At 34.0% G+C, this 17,119-nt stretch overlaps 2 protein-coding genes across 2 annotated transcripts in view; one reads left to right on the top strand and one right to left on the bottom strand.

The window, feature by feature from the left end:
• AVEN (apoptosis and caspase activation inhibitor) overlaps positions 1–17,119 on the bottom strand; it is a 79,852-nt gene that overhangs the window by 29,480 nt on the left and 33,253 nt on the right. The window lies entirely within an intron of this gene.
• CHRM5 (cholinergic receptor muscarinic 5) overlaps positions 13,436–17,119 on the top strand; it is a 47,027-nt gene continuing 43,343 nt past the window's right edge. The window contains exon 1 of the mRNA XM_079307670.1: positions 13,436–14,048. The gene's annotated coding sequence lies outside the window, so the exon portion shown is untranslated. The remainder of the gene's footprint in view (positions 14,049–17,119) is intronic.

Raw genomic sequence — 17,119 nt, 5'->3', positions numbered from 1 at the left:
GTTCTGTTCCTTCATGACACCAGAATCAACTAATTTCTTTGATCCTTGTCAGAAGTATCAAACACGCACATACAGTGTTAACAAACGGCTGGGTAATCTCTTTCCCAGGCCAAATTCAGATTTTCTGTAGTTTGGTTTTGGGGTTTTTTTTAGCTTGAAGTGTCCATTTTCTTTTCCTATTTTTTCCCCAGTCTTAACTCAGATTATTTTCCCATGTTTTCCACCAAAATGACAGTTATGGATCAGTAAAACAAAAACAGGAAGATCAGAATAAAAACCCTCTGTCATCTGATTTTCCAGCAGAATAAAAAGAATTACCGTAAGTGTCTACCTGGACAATAAATTAATCCATCTCCAATATTTAATGACACAACCCCAATGAAATAATATTTTGCAATCTAATACATGCATTCTATGACAGCTCACTTTTCTGTGTTGAATCCCAGACCTTCTAAGAGATTTATTTAATCATAAATGTTGAAAAAATTCCACGCCAAACTCACCAAAAAAAGTATAAATACATATTATAGCTAGTCACACTTTGTTAGAACAGTGTGTTCCAATAAGGGCTTCAGTAAAACAAAATTATACAACTTGCAGTATCATTTAAAGCATTTATAATTTCTGTACTGAAGTTGCCAAGAAACCCTGAGAAGCAGATGGGCATTACTGCTGTTAAAATGCAATCAGTTACACCAGAAAAGAATTGTGCCTTCCATACTTACAGAAGAAATATTACAGTTTAATTTAATTTTTTATTTTTATTAACAAACAGTTGAAATTAACCAATTTTTAAAAATCTGGTTTCCTTAGTAGATTCCACTAGTAGCATCACTACTTCTATTTAAGAACATGATCAAAATATAAATAAATCACTATCTAGGCAACATCTCATTCAAAAAACTCCCAGCAACAAGCCACCTGAAATTCTGCTGCTAAAGTTTTTCTTACTGAATGCCATAAAACAGAGCTTCATTAAAATCTTAATCTGTTTAAAAAACAGAAAAATCCCGAAGTTTCAAGATACTATACATTTACTTTCAACTTTCAATACCTTTCTTCTTTATTTTCCATTATTTTCATAAAATACCATTAATTATAATTATATCCATTGCTATCAATAAATACAATCATTCATCATCATTCATAAGAGAAGCAGCCCTCACATCCACTACAAGGTTATAAAAGTATATACTTTTATAAAAGTAGAAACTAAAATTTGCTTGAAATATTATTGCAAAGTCACTATAACTAATACAAAATAAAGGCCTACCTGAGACTAACCTTCTATGTTTGATTGCTCCAATGTCATTTTTCTGAACATTGGTCTCACCAAAGAAGGTGCTTGCTTACTTCAAGAACATCAAATAAACGACTTCCAAATGGGCGTATATAGCTTCCACTCCTTAACTGAGATGTGATTTCATATTTTTGAATGTCCTGTAGATTATCTCAAAATACTCAAAAAAATTTTAAGTTGTGCTATTAGCATAGTCAGCATAGAAGATTACAGTGATTTGGAACACACATGGAAGAAATAACATGTCTAAGTCAACATGCTCGATGTACTTTTATAATGAGCCTCGTTAGAATTACACACCTACTTCCTGTTATACCAACAGAACATTCATCACCTCTTTTACTCTCACCTGATCAAAAGAAACCATGTTTTATAATAGAAGGTACATTTTGTACTCAGCCATCCACATTTGGACCAGTTTCAAAGCCAGGATTGTTAACCAAGGTGTTTCTACAGATAGCAGCATCTCTTTGGCTGTTGGAGGCAAATGTCATCTTTAATTCATTACACAAATAGCACTTCTTTGCTCCTAGGCAGAAAATGCTGTCAGTCGAAATTTTTCAAGGTATTTTTTATATTTAAGACATTTTTTGCAAGAGTTTTTACTGAGATAACAGGAAAGTGGATGATGAAAAAGGAAGTCTCTGAAGCATGAATATCTATCCATACAGCCAATGAATGATATTAAAAAAAAACAAAAAAAAAAAAAAAAAAAAAAAAAAAAAAAAAAAAAAGAAGGGGACTAAACTGTTTAACTGTCCAAACTAATACACAAAGTGGTCTCAAAGATTTCTAGAATCTCACTGATTGATAAAGTGCATGAAATTGCTCTCATTGTTCATTGTTCCTAAAGCTACCAAAAAATACACAGCTGTTTCACAGATCCCATTTGCTTCTAGAAGGTGATTTTTTACATATCCTGGCCCAGTCAAATAAGAGCTGAAGCACACAGATAAGAGTTAACTTCTATATTCTAAGATTTAATTTCTTATTTTTATGTCTTTCCCTTAAACATGATACTGCAACACTGTTACAAAATGTGTACTCTGTAAAAATCTTTTAGTAAAGAATGTTCTTTGATGTTTGATCTTAGTATTAGGCTTTCAAGCCCTAATCAACAAGAAGGGAGATTTAATCCGTGAAACTGAGAGCAGCTAACAAGCAAGCTCCAAGTGATGCCCATGAGTTAGAAACACAAATTACTTCTTGGTAGAATTGCCTTGTTAAGGTACAGAGCTGGACATGCTTCAGCAATCTCAGACCTAGGGGAGGTTAACAAGGCTTGGGAAGTAGGATGCCCACTGAAAGTGGACACAAAGAATGCAGAATTTATGGACCACCTGGCAGAGCTCCCAAGATAAGGAAGAAACCAATAAACCCAACTCAGCAACTGTGCTGAAATCAGCTCTGACTGCCTAGAAGGTAATTCCAGCAGGGAGAGATTGTGGAAAAAGAAACTCATCAACCCTAAAGAGAAAGCTTGAGCATGTGGAGTAATCAGTGTAGGAAATGAGAGAATCATTAACCAATAGAAGATAGAATACTAATAAATAAGAGAACTATCCAACTTGTAGCCAATGAACACTAATTCCTTATTTTGCTAAAATGTACAAATTGTAAAAATTTTTGATAGTTGATTACTGGCTTGTTGTACATGGGTAACAAATAGGATTTTTGCAGACAATACCCTTCCCACTCCCCACTCCCTTCAAGAGAAAGGGAAAAAAATGATCCTTGATGGCTACCCCAAAAAAATTAATTCAAATTGTGGAAAACAGGTGACTGGGAAGATGTGTTTATTCCCCAAGAGGCAGGTCAAACAAGTCTCCTAAAAAGACAAAGGACAGAACAACAAAACTTCCCTCTGCATACACAGCCTATTCCAACTGAGGGTAGATTTCATGGAACACTGCTCCATTCAAATATCCAGCAGGAAGCAAAGCCCAACATTTCTGAAGATAAAGTCTTTAGATGAACAGAACAGCTTGACTTCCTTTTTCTTCCCATCACACAAGTGGTCATGTCTCTGTAAGAGATATTTTAACTGCACAGATACATTCTTTTGCAAGCATTGAATTTTAATGTTCATCTCTATTTTAAAGTGGCAATCAACAAGACAGGCTTTCCCAAAAAGCAGATCTCTGAAGTACACAAGAATCAAATGTAGAAGCTGTATGCATTAAGCACTACAATGGGAATGGGCAATCCTGTTCACTGATGATGCAGACATAAATCTGCATCTGCCCAGGTGAGACACATGTCCCTGTCCTGCAGGTATCACAACTGCAAGATAGGTCTGAGGCTTCCTCTGTGCTTCTGCACAGCCCTGTTGCCTCTCACCCAGCTCTTGATGGCCAGGCTCTTTGGTCTGCACATCTTTTCCACCCAAGCACATTGTACCTGTGGGCTGAGAGAGAGAGAGGAGTCTCTTGCTGCCATTATGCAGGATGCCTGCAGTGTGGCAGGAGACCATGTGATGAATCACACAAGCATGAGTCTTGTGCTCCCCTCTGAGACCTGACGTTTGTGTGATTGGAAGAAAAGACAGAGATTCTTTAAAAATAAGGCTGAGATAAGGCATAAAGCACGATGCTCATAATCTATTTGACAAATGCATTCATACATTGAGTCACTCAAAAAGCACATAATGAAAAAACATGGAAATGGAAAATAATTGCATTAAAGTACTATTTAAATAAATAGATATATATTAAAAGTTATTGTGTCTTTCCTACTGTACATTCCTACTGCAGATGTAGAAACACATCTGGAAGCATTGGATACTAAGGTGTAAGGGTACACTTTTTGACCTCTAGTTTCAGTGACAAAACCAGAATTGCGTGCCCAAATAGGTGTTTGAAGATGCTATCTGCATTCTCCCAGCACTACTCAGCAAGAGGCTAATTCTCTCCTGGGACATCTATACTTGACAAAATTTTACAAATGCAATTTAAGAAATTGTAAGTGAGCATATTGAAAACACTCAGCATGCAAACAGATAAGTATTGCATTACATTTAGATTTGTTTATCCTGCAAATATAGCATCCTTGAAATCGTAAAAGAAACATGAGGTATCAAAATACAGTCTTTCTGAAAATTCTAAAATAATTTTGAAATTAAAGAGATTTAAGTGGAATCTGTCACAAATAATTGTAAAGTTGTTCTACTGAGGTTTTTTCTCTAGTTCCCAATGCTGCAGCAGTAAATCCTCAGGAGGAAAAAAAAACCCTCAACCAAACACCAAAACAAAACAGAACATCCTTCTTCTGAGACACAATCCCAGTCCTTGCTCCACAAGTGGGCAGAGATAAACTTGGGCTCCCAGGATTTTTTAAATGAATAGTGAAGTCTTGACTAAAATGCAAAAAGAATGAATCTTAACAAGGAATGCCTCTACATCTACATAAAACAGCAAGATAATGTACTGATGATGCAGAGACATTTCTAAGCTTCTCATCTTTCCTGATTTTTCGGCCTTCCAGTGTGCACTCTCAGTAGTGCCTTATTCATTGATATTCCCCTTCCAAAGGAGAGCTGGATTCCTTTCTCCTTTAGACTTTCTTATATATTGTTAGAACTAGCTTTTAAGTAGACTGTGAAAGTGAATTCATTACTTCATCAATTCTTAATTCTGGTAATGGCTCCAGTAGATGTTTTTAAACTGGTAAAATTGCAGGATTAAAATGCATAAACCATAAAAGGTTACTGAATAGACTGGAGAGCAAAATACAAAATTTGGAAGAGTAAACTAAACTTCCAGCATCTTTAATATTTTGAATTCATTACTTACTGGGCTAGATTTTAAACTGTACCTCTGCAGTGGCCCTTAATTGTGCCCTAATTATTAGGCAAGTTCAAAATATATTTTTTGTGTACAGATTTCACTTCCAAATTGCCAAGCTTATAAAATGAGTCTTTAAAAAATCCTGCATACAATCTGAAAGCAAGAAGAAAGGACTTCCTTTTCCTGAATAATATATGTATGAAAGCAGAGATACAGCAAGAATATGATTGAGATTTTTGAACAAGACCTGTTTTTCTACATCTTCTGGAAGACTCCAGAGATCATTCCTCACTCACTGGGAAACTAGTAAGTTTTGTGTCTTTTGTAGGATAGTTTTGCCCTTCTGCAGAATAGAGACATTAAACTCATTTGTCACATCACAAGACAGAGAATGAACCACACACCACTATGAAACCACCTGAATTACAGGCATGAGTTCAGACACATGACTATCTGCTGGGTGACATCTACACACATGGCTCACAAACAACACTAGTTAACCTAGGAAAAAACCTGTGGGAAACTAATAACCTTTCAGGTAAGTCTGAAACTTAAAATTTGAACCTTAGCTCAACTGAAGGTTGAACAATAGAATTTCAGTGAAATTAATGTTTATCTATTAGAAAGAAAGCACACAAAATTTTATATTAGTGAATGTCCAAAAAGCTTTTTCAATTTCAGTAATTTTACAACCACGTAATATTTTTTAAGGAAACTGTTTTCAAAATTATAGAAGACACAAAGGAAGAAGAAAGGGGACCTATTGCTGATTGCTTTATGGAAACAAGTTGTACCTAGGCATTTATAGATAATAGCTTATACAATTTGCAAATCACCAGGCTTTAAAAAAAATTGCAAACCCTGATCTGTACTTCTATTTAAATCTTCCCTTCATAAATATGTACTTCCCCTACCTAATCTCTAATACACTGAAGATTGACATAGTACATGTCTTGGAAAAAAGAAAAACTTTTGCAACAACTTATCCCAACAACCCAGACTATATTAATACTGTTAGTACTGTTATACTGCTGTTCTGAGATGCAATTGACATCAAATCTTTTACCCCAATCATCATTGAAAAAGAGGGATATCTTTCAGAGGATTTTGAGTAAACCTTTTAACTAAGGTAAGTTCAACAGCTCCAGTGAACTGCCTTACAGATTTCAAAATGTAGACAGACTAAAGTTTACCCAAAGTCTGCAACATTAAACAACTCCTTTCCATGATTCCTCTCATCTGAAGTTTACTATTGAAGAACAACACCAAGCTAGGATTCTGTTCATATATTTACTCCTATGAAGACAGTTGCAGAGATGAGAGGGAGAAACTTCTCAGAGCTATGAAAGATGCAAAGGATGCAAAATTTTCCATTAACTCTTACTTACCACAGACAGGACAAAGTCTTCTACAATGAGAATCACAACAGGACACAGAACCTAGAAAGCAACTAACCCTTCATGCTTAAATTTAATATTAATCCTTTAGATCTAAGAACCCTCAGAAAATCAAAGCTCCATGAATTCAGGAAATGGGGAGACAATACAAGGAGAAACTAACAAAAGACGATAGAAGTACAAATGCAGACTTCTGTAAAACCTAGAAAAAGAAACACCATTTGCAAATACCATAATAATATAGCACTTTCAAAATAATTTCTTTATGGAACACTTAAGTGGGTTTTCTTGCAACACTTATAGGGTTTTGTCTGTTAAGCCTTATACTCAGTTGGGAAAAAATTCTCAAAAGCAATTTTCTGAATATGATTTCAAAGCCATGCTATAGAAAACAATTAACAATTAAATCAAGTCTGGCAGGAAAGCAGAAAACACATTAAGGGCAATGAAGTGCTCAGGCATAGGATATCCAGGCTGAATATTTCACCTGTCTAGAATCAAACAGGAAGTCTGTGCTAAAGGCATCAATGAGCTTTTAAAAAACTATTTATATTTCTCTCTTGAGAAATATCTACAATCTTTGTCAGAATAAGATATATATAAACAATACTTTCTAACTAGGATGCTTAAATTAGATATATTTTCCTTTAAAAGTAAAAGTCAAAGAACTCTGCCTCTGAAACAAATAGCTGGGATCACTACAGACCATTCAAATCCAATTACTTTCTTTAAAGTTACATGTTGCTGCTGAAATATTACAAAGATCAACCAAGGTGATACAATTGTCTAAATAGCTGCCACTGTATTTTATTACAGTGAAGCAGTACCATAGATTAACTAAAGTAAAAAAGAACATGCTTCAAATTTAAGTAATTTTATGTAAGTGAAGACTTCAAAGTAAAATCAAAACAATTTAGGATTAAAAAGAATATGAAAGTTTTGGGCCTTTTTTATAACATACTGTTAAACTGTCTCCTACAGCAAAACTACATTATTTTGTTTTAGGGGCAAATGTCTTGCAATACATTTGGCAATCAGGCAAAAAAAAGAAAGCAAACAAAATTCTCATGAATCCTCAGAAGTATATAATTCATAATTATTCAGGGAAGCAAGTTTGTGGTGTGCTTTGTAAATTTGCCTGAAATAAATGTGTTTAAATAAAACCTCCAAAATCTATTTGAGTGAAATGAAATCTTTAAACAATCCCTTTATCACAGGCTTAGTGGAATCACTCAAGGAGTTATAGAACACCTTCAGCAAATTATGTAACTGCTTTGACACTTTTCCCAGGTTAAACAGTTCTCAGATTTCAGAAAGTTGCATTGCAGTTATGCTCAATTCCTCGCCAAAACTCTGTAAGAGGAACTGCATCTGCAATGAATAACTGACTTTTTTCAATACTAGAACCAGACTCACCCTCTACTTCTTGCCTTTGAAAAATCATCCACCACTTAACATTGCTAGTCTTTATTTAACATAAAAATAACTATAAAAGTATTGAAGATGTCAAACACTTATTTCTTAATGAGATATGAAACTCTGTTATTAAAAAGGTTATATTTTTCCTGCTTCCCAGAAAAGCGCCATGTTCACACTAACCTTTTAACTAACAGGAACAGATGGGTCTAACTGGATACAGGCGTGATGGGGCATTGTGGTGGAGCAAAAGAACATGTTGATTCTCATACCTCTGGCAGATGGGAACCAGTCAAAATTAATTTTAGACTAAAAATGTTTTGCTGCTTCTCAGTAAAAAACGAAAAGAAAAAAACCCACTTGGAACAATATGCTATTTTACACATGCCATCAGAGCTCAGACAACAGCAGCTTTCAAAAAGTTGGTACCATACATTAAAGCCAATTACATAGACTTAGTGTATGCCATTTTTAAGCCTGAGAATAAATTAGAAATTCCTGAAAACAGTAGCTTATAATGGAAGTGCTGACACAACCTTAACTACAGCAGTAAATGTGCTGCTATTATGAAGTTGTTATGGCAACTAGAAAGATAAAATTGAGAGAGAAAGGAAGAATATGCAAAAGCAAAACTTAAAAATCTTTGACACCACTCGCCACAAACTCTTCCAAAACTTGTGGTCACAGTGTCACTGATTCTTACTTTTGCCAAAGAAACCCAACTCAAATCAAACCAAACAAAAACAAAACAACCCAAACCAACCAAAAACAAACAAACAAACAAACAAACAAACAACCACACCAAAAAACCTGCAAAACTTGTCATTAACAGAGGTGAGGGGCAGGGCTGCCACAACAGTGTAAAATCCAAAACAAATCCAAGGTCATAATCCATTTTGTTCCTAATCATTCCAAAAATTAGAGTCTATTGAAAGATATCTGGCCAGCATCTGGTGAGCACATATTCATCAAATATCACAAGTTAACAAACAACAATTATGCAAAATTGTACAGTCTTCAAAACAGTTCCATAATTTGTTACCAATCTGAATAGTTTAGTAACAGCAACCTGCCATAATTTGGCTGAATCAAACAGACACTACATTCACAAATACTGATCCACTAATTAAAATGTGATTAAAAATATAATTGAAGCTCATATATTTGTGAAACAATCATTACTTACCCTTCCTAATACTGTGTTAAACAAAAGCAGAAATCTTTGGCTCTTTCTAATATTGAAATAATAGGGAAAAAACATACCAAGACAGTCAAATTTTAATACATAAAAATGCTCAAAGTATGATTTCTAAAACAAATTCATTGGAATCCGTGTCAGCACACTATTTACCTTTCTCAAAAAAATAAAAAAGTTTAATTGCAAGTGTCATTCTTGCAAAATTTCACTGAATAAAATTTCCAACAAGATACTAGTAGCAGCCAACAGCACTAAAATTAATGTTAAATTATCATTATTAAAGTAGTGGTAAGTATACATTTTTATTACATCGTTCTGTCCAAATTCATCTACTAGCAAAACTTTGGCTAAAAAAGTAGAAAATAAACTATTTGTCTATCTTTTCAAAGATTTTCATATTAAAGCCACTTTGCCTCAAGTCTAGCTTTACTGCCATAACTAAAATCTAGGAAACACAAAAGCCCTCAGATGTCTGACATGATAAAGAGTTGTGCTAAGTACTTTTACTCACTCATTTCCTAGGTAACAAAAATGCCTTTTCTTCTAAACTATCTCATTCCATTTCTCTTTTGAGCTTGTGGATCTGTTCCATTTTCCAGACTACGGGAAATACCCATTTAATGAGAAAAGAATCAATTTTAAGAAATGCCTAAGAATCTGCTTTCACTGAGAGCTAGCAAACATTGCTCTTAAATTTAAAATAATTTTAAGATTCAGGCTGACATATTCTTATATCAAAAAGTATTCAGTGTTAATTATCCAATTGATTTCAAAATTTTATAACTTAGAAGATTATTTTTATTTTCAGACACAACACATTCTGTATTAAACACTGAAAATACAGTTTTGTAGATGAACTTCAAGATAATCAAATATTCTATTGACAAAAGAGAATTATTTAGTCTGCAATAATCAACAATTATTGTTATGAGATCACAACAAGTACACAAAAACACCCTCCCTTAAAAAAGAGATAAAAGAAGGTAAAAGAGTATTTTGTTGACAAAGGCAAGAAATACTTCTTGGCAACAAAAGCAGAAATAATGATGACATTTTATTCAGAACATTAGTACTTCAGCAATTTAAAAATTCTGATAAATACACCGCTTTTCTCTGAAAAGCAAGCACTAGTTATCAACTTGCCTGAAACAGGTAATCTCACAGCTCTCTAAAATCTGAATGACAATGTTCAGAAAAAAGGTTAAAATAGAATTTCCATGTGTATAGCTGTTTGTTAGATAAATGGTAAACATTTAATAAAATTCTCAAAAAGGAAAATGCTTAGAAGTAATCTCTATCACTAGGACTTTTTTTAGGGTTTTTCCAAATTAATTTGCAATGCTAATGTTAGTGATTATCACACATTTTATAAGTTGTAGAAATGGTTCATTGAGACACAGCTTTACTGATCACTCAGGCTTATTAGAAAAATGATTTTTTTCCAATATATTTGACAAATTACTTTCATAGATTGGGCTAATACTTGGCCTTTGGGACTTGAGGAATCCAAAATTATTAATCGTGAATGGACTAACACAGGCAATACATGGCTTAATACTATTTGCAAAGCTAACAGCTCTGATACTGTAAATATTAAATATCACACTGAGATTGCAATGAAATTTCAGTGAGCTTTCAAATCAAATCCTCACACACTTAAAATGTAAAATGTTTTTCTGCTTACTTTTTATCTGACTTTTTAAAAGCACTCTTCTTAAAGCAGGTAAGTATATTATTCACCCTAGATCAAATCTTCAGGTGCAGAGTTTCAACCCATTGTTAACTAAAGCTACATAGTAGTTTTTTGTGCATAAGACCACTCAAAAAAGTAGGAACTGAAACAGAAGTCTGTCCAAGTACAGGACTTTTGCCTCACTACAAAGCTAACTTTTCTGCTGTCACAAAGTTATGTAGAAGACAACACACTTGTGATCCAAATGAAAGGAAGTAGAGGGATGTAGCCAGTCCCCTGTGATTCCGTACTGCTGGCTCAGAGGTGTGAGAATTTCACGTCAACTGATGTTATTTACGAACATGGAATCCTGCATCAGGCCACCTTGCGAGCCCAAGATAGCCAACCTGTGCAGGGAAGCCATCCCCAAGGGCACACAGATATCCAGCAGATATCACAAGATGGACTACAGGCCCTCTGGAGCGCTCAGTGGTGCGTGCTTGAAGCTTTTGCTACTTCAGTCATACCAGCCACATTCTCCACAGCAGGTCTTATATATCCACTCTAGTCATGCAGCTTATATGTAGCTTAATCCTGTTGCAGATTGACCAAACAGAAAAGATTTTCAGAACACCTTCCTAAAAATACAATTCTTTGTGTTATATTCAAGGTTGAAAATTTTAACCACCTTCATCTTCAGTGTTTGAATTCTTAATCACATTTTATCCCAGACTCAAGTTGCACAGCAAGATGTCAGAATTATTGTCATCCCGTAAATTTTATCTTGCTGCTTTACCAGCAGAATACTTTTGATGCTAACACAGACAAAGCTCAGTTTACCTTCTCCTGAAGAGAGGAAAATAGTAGGAGATACATATATATATACATATACATATATATATTTATAATTTTTTACTTCAGGACTTCTTCAGGGGATAATCACATAGTAGATATTTGAGTCCTCTGCTTTGGGTTTTGTAAAGGGGAAAGCAGATCAGGCTACTGTTTGTCTCCCAGAAGATTATCTGAGAATATAAAGATTGTGCCTTGTCAGATTCCAATTACTTGGAAGGCTTCCGTAAGAATCAACAATTTTATTAAATATGCTAATAAATTCAGGACACTTTCAGTTCAGCTTGGGCACCATCTCCAGGCATGGATTGTATATGTGAAGACAGAAATCATGAAAGTGTTAATATTATTTCAGAAAGTATGTCTCATTCCAGTACTTTCAGCATGGACTTTATATCATGTACCCATTGTATCCTTGGCAACTCGACTTGTTATCGAAAGAGACAAAATTGACAACTTAGATTTAAAGTTACAGGCATCATATATTTCTAGGCTTGGATTTGGTTTGGAGCAAGATAGAATGCAAGCTAGAGAACAAAAATATTCCAAAAGTTAGTTGATGTGATATAAGGGCATAACAGTGCTCATGATATTTGACTGGATAAACTAGAAAAAGCTTTATCCAGATTCTCTCTACCATTTCATAACAAGGAAGATGAAGGTAAGTTTTCCTTTTCAATGATGAGAGAGGTTCCTTATACTTGGAGTAAACAAGTACAAACCAGCAGAAGCAGCCCTTCCTCCCATCACTTTTTTGGTGGGGTTTATATTTCATCCTGCTTTTAAAGTAGTCATCACCTTATCTCTTCTTTATCTTCAAGGTACAGAAGGCAAAAAAAAAGAAATAAATTGATTGTAAACATTTTCTTGTCAATAAATCTAAAATGCAAACTTACACTAAAGAAGATTCTGAGAGAAAAAAACAAACCTCCATTTTAAGGAAAAGTTCTAAACATCGCATTATTTTCCCCACAGTCATCATACATTGTCCTTAACAATATTGATACTGCGAATCAAGATTTTATCAATCATATTTTATTTAATATTTATTTATATTTAATCTACATTGAAGTGAGTTCTTCAAAATATATTATTTTTTCCATATTAACCTTGAGAGAGCAGTTCCTCAACAGTAAATCAGAAAATTTAAATTTCTAAATTAATTAAAAATGGATTTCTGAGTGTCTATGATACAAAGTGTGTAATGAGTTTGAACATAATTCTTCAGAGAGTCCTCTGAAAAATATTTTTTTAATGCTAAGGTTTCCTTTTGCAGGGAAAAAAAAAAAAATATGTGTGGGTTCAATCTATAAAGTAAGTTATAAATGAAAACCTGCAAGACAACAGCCAGGTTCCCCAAATAAAAGGCTACATGAATCAAAACACAAACCATGATTTTTAAAGCAGATCCTTGAGAACCTGCTTTTTATAAAAGCTAGCTTTGAATAGACCTTGACTTGACTTTTTGACCCTATAAATGACATCTAACCCTATCAAAACAACTCTAGTCTGTTTTACCTGATCATATTCCTAAACAGCAGGTTTTTTCCTGGTTTGTTTCTTAATGACAAGCTGATAAAACACAGTGAAGCTATCAAACCTACTATTATCATCTGCTGCTTTTTTCTTCTAGTACACACTGCCGTCCATCAGAAGAAATAATTAATGGTTCTATTATGTATGAAAGCGTCATCCTGTCAGTTCAGTGACTGGTTTGAATAGCTCATAGCTGCCACTCATTGATGCCATGCGTGCTCACTGTCCTGAGAGATGACAAAACACTACATCCTTTAGGATTTTTTTTCCCCTCTCTCTAAAGCAGCATTTCACATCTGTGTCTGACAGAAGCATGAGGAGCTGAGAGAGGCAGACCTTCATCATCTTTCACAGAATAATGTTGCATGGATTAAAAGTTAAGACCTGATGTTTACTGATCCTGTACAGTTCCTACAAAAATCTAAAATGTGGAGGCTACCAAAATGTGTAGGAAAATAACTTTTCAGTGTTGGAATAGCACCAGAAAACAGATGGAATTTACTGGATATCAAATATTTAAATGATTTTTTTTAATGGGTGCTGAATGCTTGAGTTAACCGGGATCGGTGAATTTGCCTTTTTTTTTTACTTTTTTTTTTGGTGGGGAGGGAAAGATGAGAAGTTCACAGGTCCTTTCTGTTACCTGATCAGGGCAGAATTAACAAAAAGCCTGAATGTGGAAGAACTCAGATATTGAAGATACCTGGAAATAACTGGAAACAACCAATACCACAAGAGCAAAGCAGCAGTGAACAAGAAGACGCTGTGGAAAAGAAATCACAAGACGAGAGTGCACAATGCATTTCAAATAGAAAAAAGCTTCCTCTCTGCTGAGTGAGTCTCAGTATATTCTGACAGAGCACAGACAAAGCTTCAGTCAAGTATCTCCTAGGTAAGTTCTTATTTCATATATTGCTTTGATTGTTTATCATATCATGTATGTTAATGTATTAAAAATAACTCAATTAATTTAAAATTCTTTATACTAACACTGAAGTTTAAATTCTTCAATGACAGATGTTTCATGTTCTTAGATTTCCTATACTGTAAAAATAGCATGTCTCTTTTGATTTTAAGGCTATTCAAAGGAAAAACATTTAAATGATCTCTTGACTTATATCAGAGTAAAATATTTCCTAAGATTTAAATCTTTCAAAATATTTTAATATATATTTCCATGCATGGCTGTTTAAGAAAGAAATTTTTTAAAAGCCATGCTTCTGTTAATAGTACCACAAAACATTTACTGCACTTCATTATCTATTTAATCTAGCAAAGCAAACATTTTGCACCACAGCAGCAGATGTAAGAGGATATCTTTTATTACAGAATAATAAATACCTGTTTATATAAAAGAATATTAAATAAAGCTAGAAGTGTTGATCAGTTATTTATGAAAGGTAAACTACAGCACAGTAAGGAAACAGCACCATGTTAATGCACCCCAAGGTATTGTGTACAGTGTCAATAAGAAGACTGGACAACCATTCACCAGTTAAACTATAAAAAAGAAGGTGCAGGTCATCTCATTTTTTTCCACTATTTTTCAGCATTCACATGAGTCACATTGACATGAATTCTACATGAAAATAGGATGCAAAACATTTCAGAATGAGATTCTACTATCTATTAGGGCTTGGAAAATAAACACTATACCTTTTAATCAAAAAATTACACTTAAGACATAGAGAAAGATACATTTTCTGAGATGCAAAAACCTTCCACAACCCTTGAAATTAAAAAAGCATTAAGAATTTTATATCATTTAACATACCATTTATATTTTCACACTGGTCAATTTTGAAATCAATAGCAGCTTTGAAAAAACTACATCTTTGCTGCTACTGTCTCTTATTGTTTTTGCACAATTTTTTCTATTTATTAAGATGCAATATTTCTTCTTCTACCATTGTTTTAAGTATCTCCTCTACTTCTCTCTGTATCACTTCCGTTTTTTCCATTTAGCACAACTGATTACATGATATTCATATTTAATATAACATTTATTTCTTTCTGGTTTTTTGCTTTTTATGTTTTGCTAACTTACTAAAACAGTATCTCTCTTGCCTGATGCATGCTAAAGACAGACTAATTTGCCATTCACAAATACCAGCTATGAACCCTTCACTTATGCACAAAGCATTTAAGAATTCTAGCAAGTGCTAGAAAACTGAACTTACTTGCAAAAGATTGGTAGAATAGAATGAGACTAAAAAACTCTATACGAGACAAGGCTCATAGGAGTATAAGGAGTCAACAACACACTCCCAAAATAATGGCAGGATATGTGAAACAACTCCTGCAAGAAGGGAGTCATCTCATGCATATTACTGTGTCATACTTTATATATCTAAAACTTGTTCTACTAGTCACACTTTTCACTGACATGGCAGGGGGGGAAAACCCATTTCTCTAAACACACTTAAGTCTTCTGCTTAATACAGGCAAGGACATTTCTATTATTCTAACCCTATACCACTTTCCCATTTGTTGTATTTAATGAGAACTTCATGGAATTTTTGTTAGTGCACCCCTAACTCAGCCATTTTGTTGACAAGTTGCAGAACCCTCTATATTTCCCCAGTGTCTCTCCTTTTCTTTCTCAATCCTTTTTTCCCATGTTTCACTTCACATACCACCGTGATCCAGTAAGAATTCTTCCTGCCTCCTCCCAGCTCCTATACAACAAGGACTGATACTTTGTCTCACATCCAACAGACCAGAAAAAATCATAAGTGAGGAAGTAGGTTCTGTACAATATAAACTAAAATAACATGGCTGTAAGTTTCAACAGTTCACGATTTCCATAACTTGAACCATCAAAGCCTACTACAATCCAGTAATATTTGCAACAAGCAGCAAATGCAGTACAGCTTTGGTCAGCTGATTTCAGGAGACAGCTTTGTATCTGCTAGATGTAGTTCAGAGTTGGATATTAAAAAAGATAGAAAAAATAAGAACTGGAATTCAATCTTTGTTTCTCCAAATACTGTTCTCGCACTAGTTTTGTTAACTTGAATGTTTTCTGAGTTTTTGCCTTCTTGTTTGTAAAAGATACTGCATATCATGGCTTAAAAACAAATAAAACAAAACACCACTCCAAACTCTAAACTTGTCAGCTAACCAACATCCTTATTTAAGAAAAATCAGGTGATTATTCAAAGAAGATCGCAAAAGGCTTACTCAAAATCTTGTGTTTTCTCAGTCTCTGAAGTGAGAACTGCAGTTAAGGATTCCTTAAGCTCAGTTGAAAATATGAGAAGGCTAAGAAGAAGTGGAAAACTTACAGGATACAACTAACATTTTTTTCACTATACAGTATTTTTAAAAGGTGGATTTTTTCAGACATATTCATTAATAATCTTAAGTCACTAAGATAAATGCTATTTTTATTTTAAGTGCATTACTTCTCTCACTTATCCTCAAAGAATTCAAATGAACAAACTAAATGAACAGTTTATTATTAATTTCAAAACTTAATTTTCCATGCAATCAGAAATAAATATCAAAGAATCACAGAATATGCTGAGTTGGAAGGAACCCAAAAGAATCATTGAGTCCAACTACTTGCCCCCTACAGGACCATCCCCAAGAATCACACCAGGTGCCCAAGAGTCACTAAGTGTTTTCCAAAATGTATAATTACAAAAAATCATATCACCTGAAAGCAGTCAGTCAACATTTATTTTTCCACCTTTATCATAATCAGCTGTTTAAGGATCACTGAGCATCTGACAAAGATATCTTTTCATTTCCACTCTGTATTGAGTTGTTTGTATATGTGAAATGAATAAATCACATCACAAAATAACAACAGGCAACTGCCCAAAGAGAGAGTATCTGCTCAGCAAAACAGCATATGTGGTCCATATATACAGGACCCCCTTCCCAACTAATTCAGCAAGTAACAAGTATTAAAGCAGTAAGATATGGTTTATTAAGTCTTTTAAAAATTATGTGAAT

This window comes from Erithacus rubecula, assembly GCF_903797595.1.
Source record: "Erithacus rubecula genome assembly, chromosome: 6".
Taxonomy (NCBI): domain Eukaryota; kingdom Metazoa; phylum Chordata; class Aves; order Passeriformes; family Muscicapidae; genus Erithacus; species Erithacus rubecula.
This window is presented reverse-complemented; position numbering and strand designations above follow the sequence as displayed.